Source organism: Antedon mediterranea, chromosome 4, assembly GCF_964355755.1.
Source record: "Antedon mediterranea chromosome 4, ecAntMedi1.1, whole genome shotgun sequence".
Taxonomy (NCBI): Eukaryota; Metazoa; Echinodermata; class Crinoidea; order Comatulida; family Antedonidae; genus Antedon; species Antedon mediterranea.
The window spans coordinates 33,488,699-33,501,363 of NC_092673.1; positions in this window are offsets into that span (position 1 = coordinate 33,488,699).

Below are 12,665 nucleotides of genomic sequence, written 5' to 3' on the forward strand. Positions count from 1 at the left end.
TAGTCTTTTGGCTAAATCTGTTTGGGTTTTTCCAACTATATGTGGTGGAGAAGCAAAGCCAAATCACATCTTTTGTGCGTGGGTGTAAAATCGCAATGCAGTGCGGTGGAGTTGACCAATCACAGGCGAAGGTTCTTGATTGGTCAAGTTACTTTGTGGTGGGTTTGAGCGAGAGTTGATTCACCAATCATGACAAGCGAAAATGCGAATGATCTATCGCGTCGTACGTCAACGTAGTTGCGGCTTAAGCTTGGTTCCCACTAGAACGTACGCAAGGACGTAAACGCAACGCAAGCGTTTTAACCAATGACAAGCGAAGTTATAGACAGTTAGCAATCACAAGCGAATAAGCCATCGCTTGTGATTGGTCAATTCACTTGCGTTGCGTTACGTCCTTGCGTTGCGTCGCTATTGGGAACCACGCTTTTGTGGGAGTAGGAAATCAGTCGCCTTTTTAAAAACTTACCGTTATATCTGGTTGTTGTGACCTAGCGTAGGCATCTTGGTTTTGAGGGACATTGTTATTTGTGTATCCGTTTGTGTACCCAGGATCACCAAATCTCATAGTTTTCTATAAACAGAAATATTATTACTAATGATGAGTTATCTGAGGACATTTTCAAGAAAATATTATTAAAAATAACTTAGTGACAACAATGTGAATAGACAAAAATAATATTAATGAGCGTGGCGAAACATAATGATATAGTATATGTAAATCAATAATAATAGTATACTTATACAAAATGACAATGATAGTTAAATAATTGGTAAGACAAAAATGACAATGATAACAATAAGAAATAGTGATTTTAAATCTAAAAATGAAAATATTATTATATAATGTGTAATATTTTATTATGGTAATGAGTACCCACGTGTTGAAAAGGGAAAGGCGATTGTCTAAAACTGGCGGACTTGGATTCATCTGGTTTTGCTTTCGCGTCAATAAAGTATAACAACTATCGATTTCTTCATTGACAAAAATTAAGATTTAATCATAGTTAATATTATACCGGATAACTACTGTACATGTATTGTTTACTTGATTTTTTTAAAGGCCCTGTTGGTAATATGTGATGTATATTGTGACGTCATGAGTTAAATGAATGATCAATAAATCCCAATTACTATATTATGAGGAGGAAACGCATGAACGTAAGCGCAACGCAAGTAATTTTGCCAATCAGGGCGGCGCGCGATGGATCATCCGAACTATCGCCTGTTTTTACGCTATACTTTCGTTGAGTTGCGTCTCAAAGTGTGAAACAAGCTTTAGTTTGAAAGCAAGTGAGGCACATGTGAATATTAATGATTGGTTCCCACTAGAGACGCAACACAACGACGTAAGTGATTTGACCAATCACAAGCGATGGATTATTCGAACTGTCGCTTGTCATTGGTCAACACGCTTGCGTTGCGTTTACGTCCTTGCGTTACGTCCTAGTGGGAACCACGCTTAACTGATTTCTGATATAATAATCATGCTGTACAAACTTTAAATCATTTATAGATATTACTCCATGCATTATAAGCCAAGAAACACTAAACTACCCCTGCACTGATAAGGCTGAAACGAATAATACGAACGGTAATACAGTATGAGAAAATCGTTCCAATCAGACTGCAGTATGGGCCCGTTTAATCAGACTGGACAGTCTATGGGCTCGTTCAATCAGACTGGACAGTCTATGGGCCCGTTCAATTAGACTGGACAGTCTATGGGCCTGTTCAATCAGACTGCAGTCTATGGGCCCGTTCAACAAGCAGACTACAGCAGTCTATGGGCCCGTTCAAGCAGACTACAGTCTATGGGCCCGGCTTTATTTACCCGGGTAAGTTGGTGCCCTACCCACCAATAAACTGTGCCCATGAAACCATCTTTCGCGTGGGCGAATAACTAAAGGCGCCAAGACTTGAACATAAAATAGATAGGCCAAAGTTTATTTGTCTGAAACCGAACTAACTGTCGGTACCGGTACACTATATGCAATGGTATGATAATATACATTTCGTGGTTTTCGTGGTTATATAGGAAATGAATTTATTCCACCATTACAACACTATTACTAGTATTATTCCGGAAATTACAATAGGGTTGGTGCCGCTAGGAAATTACGGTTTCCCACCTCCCATTCCTTCTAAAATAAAAACCGAATATATAACTTGAATTTTACATTTCTGGTATTTTTATTCAACTTCAGATTTTTATTTTCATGCTATAGCAAAAATTATCCACCGTATATCCACCATCTTTGTTCACCTTCTAGGGAGTCACAAGACATGTTATTACATTTGGTTAAACTACCGTACCTAACTACTGAAAAAAATGTCTTCCTGGTTTTTATAGCAGAATTTTGCCAAATTTTGTATTTGACCATAATAAGGGAAATTCATGTTTTTCGTCTTGATTTCTGTTACAAATATTTGATTTATGTACAATTAACCAGATATTATTTAAAATTCATGCCTGTACCTGAGCTTTAAAGTAAAAATACATTGCTACTCACCATATTATTTAATATTGATGTTTGTCTATTTACTAATTCTTCGACTTTCTTATCTAAATCGTCGACAATTGAGGGAATAGGAGCTGCTTTCACACTGTATAGGCAGGTAGCGATTAATAATAAAACGACTGCGAATGACAGAAAAATAAATACATTATTATAAATTCTAAAAAAAATTAGATAATAAGAGAAAACTATTCTTAAAGATTAAGGAATTAAAGACTTGTTCGCGCATGCATAAGACATTTTATAATACTGTAGGCCTAGCCTAATGCTGATTGCAGTAACTACCGACGATACACGCACAGCTTGGTTCTCGTTCAACGCAAGGAAGGTAACGCAACGCAAGCGTGTTGACCAATGACAAGCGAAATTTCGAATAATCCATCGCTTGTGATTGATCAACTAACTTACGTTGTGTATACGTCCTTGCGTTGCGTCCTAGTGGGAACCAAGCCTAACTAGGACGTCGACCATTCGAATAATAATCAATCGCCTGTGGTTGATCAAATTACATGCGTTGCGCTTATATCCTTGCTTAACGTCCTAGTGTAGATTGAGTTCTAATAAAGGTCTAGTTGAATTGTATAATTATTATTTGATCGTTTTATGGAGATGAGTGGATGACTACGATTGATATTATTATTAATTAAGCTCATCCACAATGAGGGACCTCAAAACAAAACAAACGTAAAGCATGATTATTGCGCACTATAAGTACATACTGTAATCTAATCAATGTACTATCCGTTAAAGGTTTATTATAGGCAAACTATCCTACCAACAGAATAATATACAGAAATTGACTGGGTTCTATCGATCCATCCATCGTGTACACGATCATGGCAATAACAACCCTATTTAGTAGCCTAATGGGCTCAGATTATATAAGGAAAAAATGAGAAAAAAAATCAACGTATAAACTCTTACCTGTCGCCATTCTGTACATGTTTACGTTTAGGAATGATCTGATTTGACTCCATCTCTGCTTTTATATATGTAAGGCTATCAGATCATTTCTCAGATTCAAAATACCGCTTTCCCTATTACCGATGAAGTTTTACTTGCCTTACCGATGATGTAATCGCTAACAGTAATGTTGGCCAATAGTGCTCTTTTGTACTGTTACGTATCCTATGCAAAGTTGCTTTGAGCTCTGATTGGATGATGTGGATGACATCATGGGATTCCCCTTTTCGATGTAGTAACGAAATAATTCAACAGTCGACTCAGTACGCTGCAAGAGAACAGAAGATTTAGTTTGATATTGGAATCATAGGCCTAAACCACTTACAGTTTTCAAATCACTGTATTGTCTGTCACTATTTTTCGTGTTTAGGATTATATTAGATGATTTTGATTGTCAGCATGCCATCGGAAGTGAATTGCAGTGCAGCAGATCGCGTACATAGGCCTACTACTAGGCTAGTAAGCCTAGCTTTAGGTAGGCTAGGCCTTTGTGTGCCGCTGCGATACCTCGTAACGTGTAAGGTACCCGTGTGTATACAGTATTCTTGAATATAATAGGCCGTTCGGTTTGGTTTTGTAACCAGGGAAGAGACGTATTGATGGGTGGGTTGTGACGGTGCCACTGCCTGTCTGTGGTAGGTTACCCAACAACAAAAAAGGCCCATAAAATCTCATAAAATCATATGGATGGGTTTGGAATCCCGAATTTTAATTTGCATGACACTGACAGAGGAATATAGTACTAGAGTAGCCTAAGTAGGAGACGTTGATCTCCAGCAATTGTATTTTATGACAAATTTGTATTATCTATAATAATGCCTATTATTAATATAATACTGTACATATATGCGTATTGAAATTTATTCTAGGTGAAAAGTCTTGTATTAGAAAATTTAGTTCAGAATAAAACTGGTATGTAGATTGAATACGAAGTTGATACAGTAGTTATGTTTGTGAGTGTTTTTTTTTTCAATATTGCGTTATTAACACACTCGTACTGCTCTGGGTAGCACATGCGCCTGTAGTAGGCAGCACCATTAGCCTACCAAACAATCGATTGGATTTGCTGTATCAAAGAACGGGATATGGAGTGGAAGATTCCAGTAGTGACAGCAGGTACCGTAGGCATACCGATGTGTTCTTCAGTGGTTACTGTTAGTTGATTGATGCCGAAGTGTGTTATGATTGTCCCCGGGTATTTCTTGTTAGACCCAAAAACCACCTGAGCAGTGTAACGGTAGACATGCTCATGAGCTGGTTGGGCATCGACATCGAAAGCTCACTGTCAAAATGTTATAAGAAAGAAGGGGTCTGATCATAAATTGAACAATTCGAAATGCATACCGCATAGGCAGCAATGGGTGTGTGCTCTGTTCTGGGTTGACCGACTAGCATAGTATAGGTGTTTAGCGCATACCGCATAGGCAGCAATGGGTGTGTGCTCTGTTCTGGGTTGACCGACTAGCATAGTATAGGTGTTTAGCGCCTACCGCATAGGCAGCAATTGGTGTGTGCTCTGTTCTGGGTTGACCGACTAGCATAGTATAGGTGTTTAGCGCCTACCGCATAGGCAGCAATTGGTGTGTGCTCTGTTCTGGGTTGACCGACTAGCATAGTATAGGTGTTTAGCGCCTACCGCATAGGCAGCAATGGGTGTGTGCTCTGTTCTGGGTTGACCGACTAGCATAGTATAGGTGTTTAGCGCCTACCGCATAGGCAGCAATGGGTGTGTGCTCTGTTCTGGGTTGACCGACTAGCATAGTATAGGTGTTTAGCGCCTGTTTGGTCTTTCTTTCTTGCCTTTTATATATGTTTTGTCTTCTTTTTATTGTATATGGCAGAAAATTGAATAAGTAAATATATAATAATATATAATTCATTAAGGTACTAAATTAGGCCTATTAATAATTTAGCAGAAATGTATATTATTTGGGATTTTTTTTAAAATATATAACTGTTGTGAGATACATTTATCTTAATTTGTTTATTATTTTGAATTGAATCAATTTCAATCGAATTCAAAAACAGATCTTGCTTGCTATTAGTGGAGAAAGGCGGAGGGGATGTTCTATAGAGAGGATCGCCAGAGTGCTTTTGATAAAATTATCACTGGCATGATATTTTTTAGTGAAAGATTCAAAGCGAGGCCATGTTTCCGCGCCGGAAATGTTTGGAATATTGTTGAGTGAAAGAGTGAATCGATAATTTCTTTACATTTGTAAATATGGAAGTTTGGTGTAATTGACTTCTCTGACCTAAATGGATCACAGTAGCTCAAATCTTTTCTGTTTCACTACGTTATGCTTTTTAAATATAGTAGGTGTACTATTAAAGATGTATCCCCCCCCCCCTCCACCCCACCCCAAGCAAAATAAACATGAAAAGTGAAGATTAATAAAATCAGACGTTTATTTAAGTTTAATATAATTGAATTTTCTGACCTAAATGGATCTCAGTAGCTCAAATCTTTTCTGTTTCACTACGTTATGCTTTTAAATACAGTAGGCGTACTATTAAAGATATATCTCTCCCCCCCCCCCCCTCCCCCCCCCCTCCAACAAGAAAAACATGAAAGTTGAAGATTAATAAAATCAGACTTTATTTAAGTTTGGTCTAATTGAATTTCTGACCCGATGGGTCTCAGTAGCTCAACTTTTGTTCTGGTTTGCTACGGTATATGCTTTTTAAATACAGTAGGCCTACTATAAAGATTTAGTCCAACAAAACACATGGAAAGTGAAGATTAATAAAATCAAACTTTTATTTAAGTTTGGTCTGATTGAATTTTCTGACCTATAATCTCAGTAGCTCAAACCTTTTCTGTTTCGCTACGGTACCGAATATGATTTTTAAATACAGTAGGCCTACTATTAAAGATGTATTGTCCCCCAAAAAACATTAAAAGTAAAGATTAATAAAATCAGACTTTTATTTATTTATTTATTTATTCTGGTTTATTTTAAAAACGACATTGTAGTACAAAACTAAATTGCGTCCAATAGAAAAATACAACCATGATACGTAGAAAAAAACGTATAGATGTGTTATTATAGAGTCAAGCTAAATTTCATATACATAAAAAAAAAAAGACAATATTTAATAAAAAAAAAATATATATAGCATTATAAAATAAATTTACATATTCAAATAATTGCGAAAAAAATTTCCAGTTTTCCTAAAAACAAATAAAAGTATATTTTTAATTTATTGAATAGGCCTACATAGATATTATATATTTGATAAACGATTTCATGATTTAAATTAGTTTCGGTTCATTATGCATCTTAGAGCCACTCAATACAATTGTTTAATTATTAAAAATAAAATGTTATTTATGTTGACAGGTCGTGGCATAGTATCGGTATCTGTTCGCAATAGACCCATAGCAACCGTTCATCCCTTTTTGCAACAGAAAACATAACATTAGTTTCGGTTTCGATACCCTGTCTATTGAATTAGGCATTGTATAAATAGATATGAAAGGAAATCCCGATTCTAAAAATAGATACTTCGATTAGATACGCGGAAAGAAACTTCCCGATGCTAAAAATAGATTCGTCCATTTATGTGTATAAGCCGTCTATTGATGAAAATTGATTGACCAAACAACAATACATGCGGTATTATAATTGCAAATGAGACATTTCCTGAATATTATGAAGTGAAGATGATGAGAATATTAAAGTAAATGATTTGATTAGGCCTATTGAGACTTAATTATTGATTAATACAGTAGGCCTATTGGGTTGTTTTTATTGTCAGTCAATAATGCTTCGTACAATACAAAACTTCATAATCATATCATTTTCAATTCGCAATTTATTAAACATTAAAAATCAGTAATATGTTACGTACATATTCTTAAATAAGACCATGGGCCTAAACAGAAACATCTCATTACCTTAACGTAATCAATCAACCGTGAAATCGGTTAAACACTTTCTCTTCTTACAGAAGATACTTTTTTTATAATAATTTTAAAATCATCTTTACTGTCAAAATACAGTAAAAAGTACTGTGAAAATCGCAAATTAGCAACTGTTGTGTCGTGCCATAAAGTCAGGAGGCTCTGTAACACAATTTTAATCTTATATAATAGATACTATACTAGGCCCTAGTTCTTATAAAGAGTGGGGTACAGGCATGAATTTTAAATTTAATATTTGGTCAATTGTACATATATCAAATATTTGTAACAGAAATCGAAACAAAAAAACATGAATTTCCCATAATATGGTCAAATACAAAATTTTGCAAAATTCTTCCATAAAAACCAGGAAGACTTTTTTTCAGTAGTTAGGTAGTTAACCTGATCTGATGACTCTCTAGACGGTGAAAAAAGATGGTGGATATACAGTGGATAATTTTTGCTATAGCATGAAAATAAAAATCTGAAATTGAATAAAAATATTAGAAATGTAATATTCAAGTTATATTACCTATATTAAGTCCTCTGATAACATATTTTACCACACCGTTTATTTTTCATAGCTTTTTAAAATGCCTCTCTATTTACAAAATGTGTGTACAAAAGAATAGAGATTTTACTGTGTAATTTTAACTATCCCCCCACTGATAAGAAAGTGCTTATTTTCAACAAGCTCGTGTAACACAAATAAAATCCAAAAAATTATGAAACATAGGGGAAACTAAAGATTGATAATTATTGGAATGTATGATCAATAGAAATTTTTTGCCCGTACCTGGCCTTTAAGCATTTTACAAAATTAAACACTGTTGAGTAAAGAATTGCTAGTGAGATAGAGGTCACTAACATTATACCTTAATTACATTGTTTATATGTTTATAACAATACTGTAGAATCAAAAGGCCAGCACAACATGGCCCAAACAATGGCAAGAAAAGCAAGCACCCTGATATATCAATTAAACAACTATTCCAATATACATTATAAATAACAGAAAACATAATAAATAAAAATAACCGTAAATCTAATAGTTCACACTCTAATAAAACCCTTCTAAAAGTAACCCACCAAGTCAATCTATGGAGGTTACTATTATTTATTACTATATAAACGTATGACAACATCGTTTAGCGAGGTATACTGTGGGGTATATAGCACATAAGTTGGAAGGCGTTAATTTCGTTTGATTTGATTTAAACCAATAATACAAGAAAACCCGATTATTAAACATTGTTGCACGAACCAAGGATTTGTTTAAACGCATGACGTCAGCGTTCACGTGTTATAACACATATTGTATAGCACTCCTGCTTAAGCTTGGTTTGCACTAGGACGCAGCGCAAGAACGTAAGCGCAAGGCTACTAAATTGACCAATCACGACGCGATGGATGATGATTCATCGCGTCATGATTGGTCAAATTACTTGCATTGCTTTAAAAGAGGTGTGTGTGTGTTTATTTTCGTAAGGTTGTTTTATAAAAAATAAATGATTATTAATATTAGCTGAACATTAATTTTTTTTTTAAATAAATTAACTTATTGGCATGACAATCAAGAGCTGCTACTATTATGATGTAAACGTATGACGTCATCATAGAGCACACTTACAAAAGTTGATAAATTTTCAACGATTACGGCATTTTCGTTGATTCGATGAGCATCGTTAAAATATCGGCGACATGGAAAAGGAGCCAAAGTAGCATAAGGTCCGCCGCCATCACCAGTGCTTTGAAGCTGTGGAGTAAACAATAAAATTATTAAAATAAACATCTAGATCAAAGATTTATCAATAAAAAAATCAATAACTTTGAAATAAACATTTGTTAGTATTCTATTTTCTATTTATTATAAGTTAATATTAATGATATCAAAGCTCGGTTCGCACTTGGACGCAACGCAAAATAAGCGCAGCGAATTTGACCAATCACGACACGATGGATCACCCGAACCGTCGCTTGTGATTGGTCAAATTCTTGCCATAAAGCTTACGTTGTTGCGTTCAAATGCTAAGCAACATGAAATGGAAAAACTTACATAGTTATCAATGCGATAATTAACGTCTAAGATGTCGTTGATTATATCTTGACAAGCTTCTGAATAGTTTGTTGAGGACGAGGAGGAGATGATCGACTCTCTTTGCTTCACACAAATCATTCCTTGGCGATAACCCCTGAGGTCTGTAATATACTCCCGAAAATGATCGTTCTAATTAAAAGAAAATTATTTAATGGTATTGGTTTTATAATTAAAATGATATATATATATAAATATGATGGGACGTAAAGCCGTTGGTCCCGTGTACATAATGCAATATTACACTATTCGCAAAGAGTAGAGGATCGTCTTCCGCGGTGTGCTGGTCGGCGCTGCACTGCTGGCTGTCGTGGGTCCGTGGAGGGCCTAATCCGAATTTCCTCAGTTTCCAGTTAAGCATGAGGACAAATATAAAAACCTTATATCTTATAATATCCTTTATTTGTTTGTTTGTTTTTTATTGATTTTCCACACAAAATGAATATGATAATTAAGTAACAATAAACATATATATATACAAGAAAGATGTGTCGCTGGTGGGCAAATAAGTTCAAAGAACTTTAAGGCTTACCCACCAGAAAAGATACAATAAACATTATCAAGTATAACGAGTAATTAATACATAGTAAGAATATAAAATAAGAAGTAAAAATACATAAGTAAAATAAAAAATTTAAAAAGTAAGTAAATAAGAAAAACAGTAGTACTGTATAAGTTATTAAAATGAATCATAAGTGTTTTAAACTTTAGCATTTGCACAAGTAATAATAAGTTAATAATAATAATAAATACGTAGTATTTAAGTACTAATAAATTATTTATTATATTCAGAGACTAAAAGCTTTTTGTAGTTGTATTTAAAACTATAAGAGACTGTACATTTTCTTTTTAATTAACTCTTGTGAGATTACTCTCCAGAGCTTAGGTCCAACATAAAAACCAGAGTGACGACGAGGCTTATAAAACGACTTATCAGGAATAAAATTATTTATCGAACTTCTAGTGTTATGTGTATGACCATCAGCAGTTTTTGAAAATAGAGAACTTATATGAAAAGGCAAGATATTTTTAGATAAGCGGAACATAAATAGAGCTATCTGAAGCTTATTCAAATCATAAATGTTTAGAACGTTAAGCTTATAAAAAAGTAATTTCGAATATGTGATCTATAAGATTGCCCTGCACAAATACGTAAAGCACGTTTTTGTAATTTGAAAAAGCAGTCAATATGGGTAGTCTCATTACTAAGCCATGGGCACAATGTATCGAACTTATCTAAGGTAACGGCCCAACTTAAATTAATATATGAAAGATAAGGTAAAACTAAGACATTGTATAATGTGAGTAGGATTTGTTGAGGGAGTAGATGTTTAAGTTTGTTAATTATACCTATGTTTCTAGCGATCAAGCTACTGGTTGTATTAATATGTTGCTTCCATGTCAAATTTGAGTCAATAGTGACACCAAGGAACTTGATTTCATGAACATGGTTAATTAGCATTTTATCAATGTATATATTTTTATCTGTTTTTGTTTTGGCTTTTGGTTTTGGATATGTTAAGAATTAATTTGTTGCATTTTAACCAGTTTGATATGTTACAAAGTTCATTGTTCATGATATTAAATAAAGTGTTAAGATTAGAATGTGAATAAAATATGTTAGTATCGTCGGCAAAAAGAATAAATTTGAGTATTCTAGAGCTGGAGGGTATGTCGTTAACGAAAATAGAAAATAAAAGTGGGCCTAAGATTGAGCCTTTATAGTTTAATAGTTTTCCAAATAACAAACAAAAACACGATTAGAGAAGATATCCGGAGGCTTTGCCCATAATTTCTTTTTTCAATTTGTAAATTTAAGATTTTAGCAGGGAGTTGTGCAATTTTACTTTTTCCTGTTTGTAGTAATAAAGGCCAATATACACGGGTGTCTAGAAAACTAAGATCTAGAAAACTAAGACCCAAATATATTTTGAAAATACCATTGTTTAGTGTTACCTACCTATTTTATATCATTTATAATACAGTAATTTATTGAAAGTGCTAAAACATTGCTGAAAATCAAAGTCAATTTATTCGTATTGCAATGTAAAGGCTCTTATCCTATGCCTGGATGATGTACCAGGAATATTGAATGTGTCATATTGCAATCAACTATTCCCGAGTACTACTCGCTATGAAATCCACTTTCCAACGTCGATGACTTTCGATCGATCCATCATGGAATATCCATTGGTTATACTATATGTTGTTCATTTATCGGATTTAGTGCCAACTACAGTTAATCTAAATCCATGGATTAGTTACGTAATTATTGTATTATTTTGTAATAATAAATTGTTTTCAGTTTTAAGTATTTTTTTTTTAAATTTTAAATAGAAATGCACTGCACTGCACATTTTTTTTCCATAAAAATCCAACAAATATATATTTACAGAAATTAAAAATCAATATTTCAAATATTAAATATAATATTTGATATAAAAAACATCTGTTTTGGTTTCGGGTGATTAATTAGGTCAAATGTTACATCATATTTCTCAATAATAGTATCATGGTTATTTTGTAATGCATCTTTACTATAGTAGTACCGTATGCCATAGGACTACATTATATTATATATAGTTAATCAAAAGTTCAGATTTCGGATATGTGGCATATCTATACATGCTTACCTCGTAGATTTAATTTGCATCAAGTAGGAACAAAATTAATTTTTGTGTTTTTTTTATTTAATTTTTTTTTTTTCAAGAAAAAAATACAAAAATTGACGGGATAATAACGCACCTGTACTAAAAATTATACTTGAACCAGAGGTGAGAAACAAATTAGCGACCAACCCACAAAACAACCAAACAGTAATAATGACGGAAGTTATTGTCAAGCTATTGTTGGAAATGACCTAGCATGTATCTCATTCAGCTTTACGAGCATTGTATCATTACATCAATGTTTCAATTGGCCATTATTACCATGTAATATGAAATAATGTCGATTATTAGCCATATAGAAATTGATATTAATAGTTTCCTTATATCCTTAATAGTGGTTAGTGTCTTTAGGACGGACTGACGGGGGAAAGGTCGGTAAAACGTCTTCCGGTGAGAGCAACCGAAGACGGGGAATGCCGATGAATTTTTTCTTGATTTTTTGGTCCACTTTCATGGATGACCATACGCAATACTCATAAAGAATTTTGTAATTTGTTTATTGATTCGACGTCTTA